At 57.3% G+C, this 12,735-nt stretch overlaps 1 protein-coding gene across 2 annotated transcripts in view; it reads left to right on the forward strand.

Moving 5' to 3' along the window:
- Positions 1-9,062: 9,062 nt before the first annotated feature.
- Positions 9,063-12,735, forward strand: part of IMMP2L (inner mitochondrial membrane peptidase subunit 2) — a 364,131-nt gene continuing 360,458 nt past the window's right edge. For both annotated transcript variants that reach the window (XM_036453751.2, XM_045587193.1), the window contains exons 1-2: positions 9,063-9,112; positions 9,463-9,529. The gene's annotated coding sequence lies outside the window, so the exon portion shown is untranslated. The remainder of the gene's footprint in view (positions 9,113-9,462; positions 9,530-12,735) is intronic.

Below are 12,735 nucleotides of genomic sequence, written 5' to 3' on the forward strand. Positions count from 1 at the left end.
CTTTTTCTTTTTTTAATGTGATTTCGGATAGGGAGAGAGAAAAACATCCGTGATGAGAGAGAATCATTGATGGGCTGCCTCCTGCACGCCCCACACTGGGATTGGACCCCGCAACCGAGGCCTGTGCCTCCTTAGCCACTCAGAAAGCCCTTCTTCCCAAATCCCGGACTTCAAACTCAGGAATCCGTCTGAAGCTGTGCCGGCCGGTTCCGTCCTCCCCGCCTGTGACCCCAGTTGGGCTCTGAGGGTCCCCTGTCCTCTGTGGTGTGGCCTGTCCGGACCCCGAGGCCTGAGGCTGCCTCACCCGCATAGAAACAGGAGAGCTGGGCTGGGAGCTGGGCACCTGGCCTCCCTGGACCTCTCAACCCGCCCAGCCTCACCCACAGGGGCGGGGCCCGGCTCAGCCCGCCCAGCCTCACCCCCAGGTGTGGGCCTGGGATGAACAGCTCGTGTACACGCCACGTGGTTGGGCTGGCTGCGGGCCGGCACATGCGGGGCGGGAGCCCACGGGACCTGCAGGGGTGCTGCCCCCAGAGCCAGCGCTGGGCAGGAGGCCTGGTTCCCAGGTGTGTGCGGTGAGGGGGGGAGGGGGTGAGGGGGGGCTTGGAACTGCAGGGGAGGCAGGCGCCCCTAGGAGGTGCGGGCCGAGCCGTGGAGGAGGCTCCCCGGGGGAAATAGGGGGGGGGGGGGCAGCGGCTGGCGTGCACAGCGGGAAGACCAAGAGCGGGGGGAGGTGGGGGTGCACCGGTGTGCACGGGGAGGAGGGACAGAAGGAAGGGGAACCTGCTTCTCCAGGGAAAGGCGGATTCCTGCTGCCTGATGCCGTTTCCCTCCCTCAAACACAGCGGAGAGCTTGCTTCCCAATGGCACTCACTGCGTCCCTGCCTGGACGGGCAGGACCACATGAGCGATGGGACAGGGCACCCTGGGGCCCGGGTGGGGGAGGATGGGGGGATCGGGGGAGGGCGAGTGTCCGCAGTCAGTAGGGACGGTCCTGAGGGCAGCCAGGAGCCAATGTGTCCAGCACCTGAGGTGTGGCCGGTCCAGACGGAGACGTGAGGCAGCACCACCCCACCCCAACCCCCCATGCCAGGTGCCGAGCGCACACTGGATCTCCAAGGCTTAGAGCCCGAACGGAACGTAAGCTGTCTCATTACTGAGTCTTACAGAATCAGTACTAAACGGACCGTATGCTGGGTATTTCTGCTTAAATAAACAGGTTGCCACAACTCCAAACACACGGTGCCTGCTGCCTAGGCCTTGGCCAGTGAGACAGCACACAGTGCAGTGCAGCTGCTTCTGTCTCAGGATCACGGCTGCTCCGGGGTTTGTGTTTCCACACACGTCTGCAGGGCGGCGTCCTGGGGCCGGTGTCCTCACTGGGAGCCTCCTGCAGGCTGGGCTGGGCAGAGAGAGGTCTCCCTGAGCTGACCCCTGGGCGGAGACCCCGTGCCTGACCCCTGGGCGGAGACCCCGTGCCTGACCCCTGGGCGGAGACCCCGTGCCTGACCCCTGGGCGGAGACCCCGTGCCTGACCCCTGGGCGGAGACCCCGTGCCTGACCCCACGGTGGAGACCCCGTGCCTGACCCCACGGTGGAGACCCCGTGCCTGACCCCACGGTGGAGACCCCGTGCCTGACCCCTGGGCGGAGACCCCGTGCCTGACCCCTGGGCGGAGACCCCGTGCCTGACCCCTGGGCGGAGACCCGGTGCCTGACCCCTGGGCGGAGACCCCGTGCCTGACCCCTGGGCGGAGACCCCGTGCCTGACCCCTGGGCGGAGACCCCGTGCCTGACCCCTGGGCGGAGACCCCGTGCCTGACCCCTGGGCGGAGACCCCGTGCCTGACCCCACGGTGGAGACCCCGTGCCTGACCCCACGGTGGAGACCCCGTGCCTGACCCCTGGGTGGAGACCCTGTGCCTGACCCCTGGGCGGAGACCCCGTGCCTGACCCTGGGCAGAGACCCCGTGCCTGACCCCTGGGCGGAGACCCCGTGCCTGACCCTGGGCGGAGACCCCGTGCCTGACCCCTGGGCGGAGACCCCGTGCCTGACCCCTGGGCGGAGACCCCGTGCCTGACCCCTGGGCGGAGACCCCGTGCCTGACCCTGGGTTTTGCCGCCTGTTGGTTACCTCCGTCCAAGGCTTATGGGATGTCCTGGACATGTTGTGTGATCACATGTTAGTGCCTATTCTGTCCTGGCTACATCTCCCGGGATAGTCCTCCTTAATGGGACGTGAGGAATTAAAAATGGCTGCGCAAAGCACTCTTCAATCTGGAGAAGTAAGCAGGGCATGAGGCTCGCTGGCTGGGCTGCCGTTCAAGTGCCAGGGAAGGTGTAAACCAAGAAAACAGATTAGCGGCTGGTTCACACCTCATCGGCCCCCTAACCACCTGTCCCAGCTAATTACACACCTGCAAGGCGCACGTGCAGGAGAGAGGCCCGGAAACCAGGCCTGTAGGGGAGGCGGGTGGAGAAGCTCTCATTTCGACAGCCGGCCACGAAAGGAAATGTGTTTTCTCAGGAATGATTGTCGTGAAAGTGCTGTCACCTGGTCTCTGCGGCCTCCGCACCAGTTCAGTCTCCACCCAGACATACAGGGTGGGGCAACAGTAGGTTCACAATTGTGAGTACACAAAACAGAGTTTATTTTACTTTTTAGATACATTTTATTGATTTTTTACAGAGAAGAAGAGAGAGGGACAGAGTCAGAAACATCGATGAGAGAGAATCACCGATCAGCTGCCTCTTGCACACCCCCCACCAGGGATGTGCCTGCAACCAAGGTACATGCCCTTGACCGGAATCGAACCCGGGACTTTTCAGTCCACAGACCAACGCTCTATCCTCTGAGCCAAACCGGTTTCAGCCTATTTTACTTTTTCAATACATTTTTATTGATTTCAGAGAGGAAGGGAGAGGGAGAGAGAGAGAAACATTAATGATGAGAGAGAGCTGTTGATTGGCTGCCTTCTGCATGCCCCCTACTAGGGTTTGAGCTGTGCCCTGACCAGGAATTGAATCGTGACCTCCTGGTTCATAAATCAACATTCAACCACTGAACCACACTGGCCAGGCGAGCTGTGCTGTCTTGATTAGGTTTAGGGTTCTGGTCTGATGCTGGCGTTGACACCTGGCTTGTTTTCCTGGTTATTTGCCCAGTGTCCGCTGTGGGCCCCCAGCCGCTCCCCTTAAGCCAGGAGGCTCAGAGCCCAGCTCCCTGAGGCCTGGACGGTACGGGGGGCAGGAGGGATCTCAGTGCACCACGCCTGCGGCAATGTTACTTACTGTTACCTGCCGTGGCATTTATGGATCGGGAACCGTGACATCGGTTTGTTTGTCTGATAAAATCTATTTCCTGTAGCATTTCAGTGGAACTTAGGATCTAAAGTCTGAGAATGATAATCTGCTAGGTACCGACCAAAGGCTCCCCTTCAAATGAGCCAATTTTGGAATGAGAAGTGTAGCCATTTGAAACCAACTAATTCCACAGATACATTAAGGTACATGAATTCCATTTGAATTATATTCATTCACAAGTGCTTATTAGCATGATGTATATTCAGATCATACAGCATTAATTCATCATCATCCAGCAATTATTCAACGGGCACCAGAGTCAAAGGACATTCAGTTATTTCCGATTGTAAAATATACTTGTATATACACACACATGAACACACACATATGTACACATACCAACCCCCCCCCCGACATCTTACCTAATAAAAGAGAAACATGCAAATCAACCATTACTCCACTACGCCCACAGCCAATCAGAGTGAGTATGCAAATTAACCTTACAAAGATGGAGGTTAGTTTGCATAGGCACGCAAAGAGCAGTGTGAAACCTGCTATGTGGGGAAGGAGGGAGGCAGAGGGAGCAACTGGAGTGGAGGAGTGAACGGAACTGCAAATGCGGGCTGCGGGGAGCATGGAGAGGGAGGGAGAAAGCCATTGGCACCCTCTCTCATGAGACCAGGCGTCTGCCAGTTTCTAAAGGTGTGAAATGGCTCCAAGACTGAAAGGCTAGACCCTAGTCACACAGGGTTTCCACTGAAACACAGTTTCCTACAGTCTCTCCCCTTTTGATCAAAAATACCTCAGAAGGTTATTTTGATTACAAAGGAAGGTTGGTGTAGTGGGCATGGCCTGGTGGTTTGGGTGCAGCGAGAATGCTACTCCAGCACAGAGGCCTGCCTGAGTCTGCTCTGCTGCACGGCTTTGTAAGGAACCTTATAAATCCTATCAGGGACGTTAAAAGCCTCTTGGTGCCTGCTATTCTGAGGCTGGAGGTTTTGCAATTCTGTTTATTAATGCTGTTTGGAAGTCAGGTAATCACTCCCTCCAGGAGGAATAAAAGGCCTTTCTGAATTACAGTCACACCCACAGGCAGAGAGAGTGGAGAAGCCTTCTAGTTTTCAGTCTAAAATGTTAGCCTCAGGTCGAGAGGAACCGCAGACACAGGAAACCCACAGCCTAGACATCCCTTTCCCAGAGGGCGTGAGGCTTTTAATCGGCTTCATCTCCAACAGATAAGCAGAAATGACTAACACCCCAGAGTCCCTGCCCTCCCCTCGCCCTGGAGAGAGCCCTGTGAGCTGTCCTCCACACCCAGAGATCACGGAGTAACCCGTCCTAAGGCCAAATGCCCAGCCGTTCCTGGGAAGTAAGCATCGGCCACAGGCAACCCGAAACCCGCACGCAGCACACACAGCTGGTGGAGAGGAAGCTGCCCACGGGGAAAGCAGAGCGTGGGCCAGATTCCAGCACGATTTCGGGCTCATCTCTGGGCGCCCAGAAATACCATGTTGGGTGGGAGCTGCCCCGAGGCGCACTCTCTGCCCCGGAGTTTCCCTGGCCCTGGTGGGTGAGCCACTGGGGATCTGTCTCTGTGGAGCCATTAATACTGCCAAAAGGCAATCTTCTGGTGCATCCGGTGTGGCTCAGTGGATGAGCATCAACCTATGAACCTGGAGGTCACGGTTTGATTCCCAGTCAGGGCACATGTCCCGGATGTGGGCTTGACCCCCAGTCGGGGGCATGCAGGAGGCAGCGGATCCATGATTCTCTCTCATCACTGATGTTTCTATCTCTCTCCCTCTCCCTTCCTCTCTGCAACCAACAAAAATACATATTTTTAAAGAACCTCCTTTGACCAGAGAACAGGATATTAAAAAACAAACAAACAAACACACACACACACACACACACACACACACACAGCACAAAACAAAAAAACCAACAACACAGGTATTTCAGTCCTTGATGGAAATTACCCAGCATTCTGGGAAAAGTCAGTTCGCATAGTAGTAGGTGCCGGGCCTCCTGTGGTGAAAGCCTCCCCCCAGCTGCCTGTTTGGACCGTTAGTCATGTTTCTGGCCTTCCCCAGATGGCAGCCGAATGGGCTGGTCCTCAGAAGCCGCTCGCTGAGCAGGTCTCACGTGTGCCCTAACCCAGGGTCTCTGTGCAGCAGGTGGAACGCCATTAGCTGGGGCGGCAGAGAGCCAGCCTCGCCAGCAGCCTCCCACCCGGACCCCTCCCTCTGATCCCAGTCTGACCTCCTCTGTCACAGCGTCTGCTCTCATTCTTTTGAGCCAGCATATCCTTCTCTGCCAGAGAAAAGACATTTCTCATCACCGTGGGGAATATCGATTGCCTGCCCGCGGGGGGCATTGCATTAGCTGGTGCTGAGGGCTTTCATTTGCTTCCTTCCCTGGTGCAGCGGGAAAATAGCAAACAATCAAGGAAAGTACAAACGAAGCAGGCAAACACACAGCACCCCACTGTGCGGCATTCCTTCTATCTGGAGAGAATGAAACAGTTTTCCAACGTCTGCACCAGCCAGTAACGTGGATCTCAAAACCGGGAGTGGAGTTGGAAATGCCTAACAGCCTGTAAGACCGTGCAGGCCAGCCTGGCCAGCGTGGCTCAGTGGTTGAATGTCAACCTATGAACCAGGAGGTCATGGTTCAATTCCTGGTCAGGGCACATGCCTGGGGTTTCAGGCTCAGTCCCCAGCGGAGGGTGTGCAGGAGGCAGCCGATCAGTGATTCTCATCATTGATGTTTCTATCTTTCGCTCCCCACCCTTCCTTTCTGAAATCAATAAAAATATATTCTATAATAATAAAAGCATAACATGCTAATTAGACTGGACATCTTTCAGGATAACCTTCCAGCTGAAGCCGGGCTGCAAAGGAAGCCTGGGTCCCGGGTGCCGGAGGGAAGCTGGGGCCGGCAGCTGGGGAAGGAAGGGCTGCTCTTGCACAAATGTCATGCACCGGGCCTCTAGTGTATATATTATTTAATATTATATATTATATATATTAAAGACTGTGAGGCTGGCCTTCCCCCATTTGGTTTGTCACCCCGAGAAGCTCAGTCTTCTCCTAAGAAGACGACATGGTTAGCCTCTTTCCAAATTCTTTAGGGCAGCTGGGGGAAGGTCAAAGGTTCCCCCCACCCCAGTCTTTTATGTTTTAAAAATTACCAGCTTAAAATATTCCATTTCCCAAAGAAGCTTATTTTGAGAGGCAAACTCTGCTCCCTTCACAGCTGCATGTCTGACCTCGGCCGCTCCGTCACCTCCACCCTTTGTGCGATGATGGAAATGGCCGCATGCGTTTCACATACGTTAACGTGAGCGGGCCCATGACAATGGAATTGAGACGGACATTACTGTCATGAAGTGGTCTCGGACTTGCTGGTCTTTCGCTTTCATCGGCCACTCCTCCCTCACTGAGACCGGCCCCCTGTGTGACTGCGGGGAAGTTAGAGAGCGTGCAGGCAACGTAGTGCTGACGGTGGGGACCTGGGGTCCAGGTCTAACAATGGAGCGATGGAGACTTTTTTGTTTTTTTTAATTATGGCTGAAGAACAGTGCAAATCACACTGTCATTATCCCGAGGCAGAGAGAAAATCAGGCCCGAAGGCTGCTGATTGGGATCCAACCCGGAGGAATTCTCTCATCAGGAAGAGAGGGAGGCGTGGGTCCCTGTTCTTCTAAATTAACAATGTTTAGGTTACACAACAGTCCCGGATGTAAGGTGCAGCACCGGGAATGTAGTCGTTACCATGGTAACAACTGTGTGGGGTCATTGTCAGGGGGTCACTGTAGAAGGCTTAGGACTGCCTAACCACTGTGCTGGGCACCTAAAGCTAATGTAAAACAATACAGAATGCCAGCTATCACTGAAAATACCATTTAAAAATGTGTAGAGGTCACATACCACAGTCAGCATCAGTTTTCTGTAGAATCTCCATTAGCAAGTCCTCCTTCCCAAAATGGAAATGCCTTCTTTAAAGACTCAATGACAAATAAAGGTACTGGAGAACTGTCCACGGAGGTGAGACATTACTTTATAGTCTCTATTGAATGTTTCATCTCCATCTTAACTTTTAAAATAAAGTGTTACTATAACTCTGTACACTTTCTGGACCACTTAGGGGTAACACAGACAAGGCACCCACACGTCATTACAGACGGCACCACGGAGTAGCTCTGGGGCAGAGAACCCCCCTTGCCTGGGGCATCCCTGGCTCACCTTCCCAGGCACAGGGCGCAGGGATAGTAATTGGGCGTCAGGAGAACAAAGAATTTCTGATCAAATGCGTTGAGGAGGTCAGCTTACTAAATCCTGTCTCCGCGATTCAAAATGTACATTAGCATATTAAAGAAGTCCTGCGGTTTTTTAAAAAAGGTCCATTTAACTTTGTTCGGGGATTTATTTGTAAATTGGAAGAATTCCCCCCCCCCCCCCCCCCCCCCCCAGCATACCCAGTAACAACCCTTTCCCGACAACCCAGAACCTGGTAAAAAAAAAAACTAAGCGGCTTCCTTTCATCTCCACTCAGGAAGAACTAAACGGCAGAAGAACTTTCGGGTGCAGAAAGATGCCTCGCTTTGAGTTTTCTGCTGTGCCCAGCACACGGATGGATAGAAAAGCTCTTGATAAGTGCTTATTAATTAATGTACTTAATGAGGAAACAGGAGGCAGTTCCAAGAGCTTGGAGCTTCCAAAGCGCTTCCAAACCTACTTGACTTCCAACCAATTTTTTTTTATGGTGATGATAATATATACGTAAATGTACGCTGTCCACCTTTCTAAGGGCCCAGTCCGGCAGCATGAGCCACGCTCACATGGCTGTGCCATCCTATAATAAGTCCTGACCGGCTCCCTAACTTCTCCATCTTCCCAAATGTTCTGAGCCGTTTCCCTTCGGCTGCTTCTCTACGTGGGCGCTTCTCTCCAGGATTGTATGTTACGTGTGCTGGGTGGTTACATTTCTAATTTAATCCATAAATTGCAAAAAAGGTGAAAACTAAATTAAGGGAGAAAATGGACATCACGAGGACCAGGGGTCAGGAAGGCGATTTAGTTTTTCCGGCCAAGCGCCTGTCCTGCTGCCTGTGTGCACGGTCCGCCGGCTGTGTGCACTGTCTGCTGTGTGCACGGCCCGCCGGCTGTGTGTACGGCCTGCCGGCTGTGTGCACAGGCTGCCTGTGTGCACTGTCTGCTGTGTGCACGGTCCGCCGGCTATGTGCACTGTCTGCTGTGTGCGCGGGCTGCCGGCTGTGTGCACTGTCTGCTGTGTGCACGTGCTGCCGGCTGTGTGCACGGACTGCTGGCTGTGTGCACTGTCTGCTGTGTGCACGGGCTGCCTGTGTACCCCGTCCGCCGGCTGTGTGCACGGACTGCTGGCTGTGTGCACTGTCTGCTGTGTGCACGGGCTGCCTGTGTACCCCGTCCGCCGGCTGTGTGCACGGACCGCGGGGGCGGGGGCGGGGAGCTCAGCCACTGCCGGGTGCACAGAGCTGCCGGGGGTCCCGGTGTCCCCCCCTGAAACCCGGGCTCCCCAGCCTCGGCTCCCTGGCGCCCTCTGGGCCTGGTGTGCCTCCGCGTTTAGACTAAGCGCAGGGCTACCGCTCGCTGAACGACCTGTCGTGATCCGTCGTAAACTCCGCCCGGGTTTTGGCCGCCACCCGGCAGGGGCGGGGCCTCGCGCTGCCGCCCCGCGCCGGGGCGGGGCCTGCCGCCGGCGGAGGGCGGGGCGTACCGCCGGCGGAGGGCGGGGCCAGCGGGCCTTCCAGGCGGAGCTGCGCTGCGGGTGCGGACGGCGGGCGGGCGCCGGCGGCGGGCGGGGGGCCTTGAAACCGGTGCGGGGGTCCGGGCGCCGCCGCTTGGTCCCCGGACCCGGACCCGGACCCTCCCGGGGGCGGCGGCGGGGCCGCGGGCGGCGGGATCGGGGGCGGCGTGTGTGCCGGTCGGAGGCCGCCCCTGCCTGCCGCCTGCTCCCCGGCCACTCGGGGCGATCCGAGCCCCCAGGGGGACAAGGCGCCCCAAGTCCGGGGCGGGGGTGGGGGCGCCCCGCCTGGAGCGGGGGCGGGTGTGGGAGCCCCGGAGGCTCGGCCCCAGGATCTTAAAACACGTGTCTGTCTCTGTCGTGTTTACTTTTAGGGTTTTGGCCAAATTGGGCACAAAATAGCCACTTAGCCCTTCTCGCCGAGGAGGAGCGGGAGAAAGGGTGAGTAAGGGCGGGCAGGGCTGGGGGCTGGGCGCCCCGGACACCGGCACCGGCCTGGCCCCCGGCCCCTGCCCGGGACCCGGGGCCCGCGTCCACGTGTTCCCGGCACCGGGGCACCTTCCGGCCGGAGGTCTCCACGGCCCAGCGCCCAGGGGCCCAGCGGGGCTGGCGGCCGGCCCTGACCCTGCGCTCCTCCCGCGGGCCTCGCACCTCTGGGGTTTGGCTGTTAAAGGGCCAGTTCCCCCGGTGACGAACGGTCCCTCCCAAGGACCTTTGCGTTTAGCGGGGGCCCCGTGCAAACCCTGCAGACCCCACAGCACAGCGTGAATGTGTCCGGGGCTTCTCCCCGGCTCCCCCGCAGGAGCAGTGGCCCGGCCTGTGCCGGGAGGCCCTGGCCAGCAGGCTCCTCCGGAAAGCTGCCAACAGCACCGGGAGTCCGGGGGGCGCTGTGTGGTCAGCGGGGTCCCTTTTCCGGCGCCCCACACCTCACTGCCCAGCCTCTCCTATTGGTGACTTGGAACCAGCCGATCCCGGAGGGCGGGACTACCCTGCACCCCAGTCCCAAATAAGCCAAGGGTTTGAATTAATGTTCCGTGAGCCAACAGCACAGATGGGAAACCCACATGGGACACACCCACACGGAGACACCCACATGGGACATATCCACACGGAGACACCCACACGGAGACACCCACACGGGACATATCCACACAGAGACACCCACACGGAGACACCCACATGGGACACACCCACACGGAGACACCCACACGGAGACACCCACATGGGACATATCCACACGGAGACACCCACACGGAGACACCCACACGGGACATATCCACACAGAGACACCCACACGGAGACACCCACATGGGACATATCCACACGGAGACACCCACATGGGACACACCCACACGGAGACACCCACACGGGACATATCCACATGGAGACACCCACACAGAGACACCCACACGGAGACACCCACACAGAGACACCCACATGGGACATATCCACACAGAGACACCCACACGGAGACACCCACACGGGACATATCCACACGGAGACACCCACATGGGACACACCCACACGGAGACACCCACACGGGACACACCCACTCGGAGACACCCACACGGAGACACCCACATGGGACATATCCACACGGAGACACCCACACGGGACATATCCACACGGAGACACCCACATGGGACATATCCACACGGAGACACCCACACGGGACATATCCACACGGAGACACCCACACGGGACATATCCACACAGAGACACCCACACGGAGACACCCACATGGGACATATCCACATGGAGACACCCACATGGGACATATCCACACAGAGACACCTACACGGAGACACCCACATGGGACATATCCACACAGAGACACCCACACGGGACATATCCACACGGAGACACCCACACAGGACATATCCACACAGAGACACCTACACGGGACATATCCACACGGGACATATCCACACGGAGACACCCACATGGGACACACCCACATGGGACATATCCACACGGAGACACCCACATGGGACACACCCACATGGGACATATCCACACGGAGACACCCACATGGAGACACCCACATGGGAGATGCCCACATGGGACTGTTACCAGGCCCAAAGGGCAGAGCTGCCTGGCCTGCACCTGCCTTTGTATTGGAGTCACAGGGCTGGTGACCACGGCATCGACTTTCTGAAAACCCGGAATAGTTGTTTAATTGACGATGGGTTCCCTCAAGGATTTAATGGATTTCTTATCGGTTGAGGAGCGGGCTGATGGGGTGCGGAGACCAGCGACATGGCTCGGGGTGGAGCCTTCGCCAGCTCTCCGGGGGTTTTCTGACCGGCTCTGTGTCAGTGTCCAAGCCTCTGGTTCTGGTTCTGGTTCTGGTCCTGCTGGCGGGCTGGTGGGCGGGCTGTGCGTGCCCCGTCCTGCCTCCCGGGGCCTGTCATAAGCTCTGTCCTGGCGGGGCAGTGTGGGCAGTGTGGGCAGTTCCCGTGCGTCCGTGCGTGGTGCCCGCATCACCATAGACGGGTATGCTGGTGCTCCCTCGGGGGACGAGAGAGGCTGCAGGGCCGGTGCACGCAGGGCGTTCACTCCTGTGGGCCTCCGTCCGCGGCCCTCATTTTTCATCCCAGTGTCAAAGGAGACTTTTCCGGTCACAAAGGCTTAAAAAAGTGACAGAAACTTGTGAGGATATAAAAGGTAGGAAGCGAGGCTCCCTGTAACTCCCTCTCGCATGCTGCTGTCAGCAGTGTGGGTTGATTTATTTCTTCGGCTTTTCATTTCACAATCGTGTATTTCTATTGGGCAAAATTCTAAATTTCTGCCCTTTGTCTCCGCATTTCTGGCTGTTGGCCACCATTCCTGTTTCACCCTAAATCCTCAAGTAGAAGTAGCATGCCTTTTACGTATAGGTCTTCATTTACTTTTATTAGTCCTCCCCCAAGGGTATTTTTCCCCCATTGGTTTTCAGAGAAAGTGGAAGGGAGGACACACACACACACACACACACACACACAGAGGGAGGGAGGGGGAGAGTAGGAGGGGGAAAGAGAAACATCCATGTGAGAGAGGCACATGGATTGGTTGCTTCCCACATTCTCCCACCACACCCAGGGCCTGCAACCAAAATCTGTGCCCTTGACCAGATGGGACCTGAGACCCTTCAGTCCTGTGCGGACCGGCTGGGGCTGCAGCCCGTCTCTCAGACGCAGGCCTGGTCCCTGGCTCTGGCTTTGTTAGCTCTGCCCGTCGGGCCTGGTAACCCTGTGCTCCCGAACTGCGGTCTGCCAAAGCAGCAGTGAGCATAACTACCAGGCGTGTGCACAGCCACTGCCGTTCCCTTCCCGCCCGGGGTCTCTCTGGTCACCCTTCACATCGTAGGCCTTTTCTAGTATTTAACTTTCCTAAGGCGCTCAGCCTCCTGGGTTTTGCATTTTCACAGCTGATCCGAGAATTCCCCTGGGAGGCCTGACCCCTGATGGGGCTCAAAGTCCCTGTCACATGACTCGCTCCACAGCCCTGCGCACACAGCAGGGGGAGGAGAGGAACAGCTAAGTGGGGGGGAGAAGGGGTGAGAGGTGAGGGGAGGGCTTCAGTCCGGGTTTAAGAAGCTCTGACCGCTCCCCAGCGAGGAGACGCCCCGCTGCACCATGCTGAGTGGGAGAGCCGGGGTTTCCTTT

Source organism: Pipistrellus kuhlii, unplaced genomic scaffold (genome assembly GCF_014108245.1).
Source record: "Pipistrellus kuhlii isolate mPipKuh1 unplaced genomic scaffold, mPipKuh1.p scaffold_m20_p_26, whole genome shotgun sequence".
Classification (NCBI taxonomy): Eukaryota; Metazoa; Chordata; class Mammalia; order Chiroptera; family Vespertilionidae; genus Pipistrellus; species Pipistrellus kuhlii.